The 1,197-nt window shown below is 34.3% G+C and overlaps 1 protein-coding gene across 4 annotated transcripts in view; it reads left to right on the top strand.

Moving 5' to 3' along the window:
• Positions 1 to 1,197, top strand: part of ADCYAP1R1 (ADCYAP receptor type I) — a 273,151-nt gene that overhangs the window by 236,796 nt on the left and 35,158 nt on the right. The gene's annotated exons all lie outside the window — the stretch shown is intronic.

The raw sequence follows: 1,197 nt of genomic DNA, 5'->3' as shown, positions 1-1,197 counted from the left end.
AGCAGCCCTGAAATGAATTTGTTTGGCTTGTCTGGAGGCATCACAGAATCTGTTAATGATTCTTTCCATCTTAAATCCAGTGGTCACTCAGATACATTGAGTGGAGATGTGATGTTTCTTTAAAGAACCTAGATCATTTTAAATACCCTATATAAATTTATATATGTGTGTATACATACACACACACATATACATATTATAAATAACTGACCTGTAAAGCATATATATATATATATATATATATATTATACACACACACATATACAACACATACACACACATATGTGTATATACATGCATACATTCACACACATATGCACACACACACATAAATACACACACATATATGTATATATGTGTGTGTGTGTCTGTACACACACACACACACATATTCATGTGTCCGTAGGCTTCACAGGTCAGTCACTTGAAAACAACATAGACTAGACTGAAACAGATGATTATAATCCCCGAGACAACTGCTGTGCTTCATACGTTCCAAGGACCTGACCCACTCAGTTAATCCACTCGAGGGCCTGAGCCATATAATTCAGTGAAATTCAGTCTATTAACTTCAGTGGATTTAAACTGGACTTTAAATAGGAAAACCCACAAAGTTAAATACATTCTTGGTTCTGTTATTTTCAAATCCATCAATTAAAAATCCTTTTTTGCTCTCTGGATTGTTTAAAAGCTCACAATGAATCTTCAAATTGTCCATGTGAGGTTTTAAATCTTTGCTTGTGTCTCTGTTTTTGACTCCCTTTTGTTTAGCATGTGTTATTTTCATTAGCTCAATTTGGCTGTAAATTGCTATTTGGAGTATGTGCATGTCTTTTAACACATTCTCCCATGAGAATGATTTTTTGTTTCTGGTATGTTAAAAGAAAAATGTGCTAGCTATAGAGTGTTTGGTGGGTTTTCTGGCATGTTTTCTGGCATGTTGTAAAAGTTCAAGAGAAACTTTTTGTCAAATTTGTTCAAGCTAAAGCAATGTTTTTTGTTTGTCTGGCTTCCCTTCATACTGAAAAATCCAAGATATACTACATTCAATTCAGCATAAAATATAACAGATTAAAGGAGAAGGTCCCATCTCCTGTAGATTTATTTAAACATATTAAATGTTAATACACACACACACACACACACACACACACACACACACACACACACACACACACACACACACACACACACACA

Source organism: Gavialis gangeticus, unplaced genomic scaffold (assembly GCF_001723915.1).
Source record: "Gavialis gangeticus isolate Ggan-Ray unplaced genomic scaffold, GavGan_comp1, whole genome shotgun sequence".
NCBI lineage: Eukaryota > Metazoa > Chordata > Crocodylia > Gavialidae > Gavialis > Gavialis gangeticus.
The sequence above is the reverse complement of the archived record's forward strand: the minus strand, read 5'-3'. Positions and strand labels throughout refer to the sequence as shown.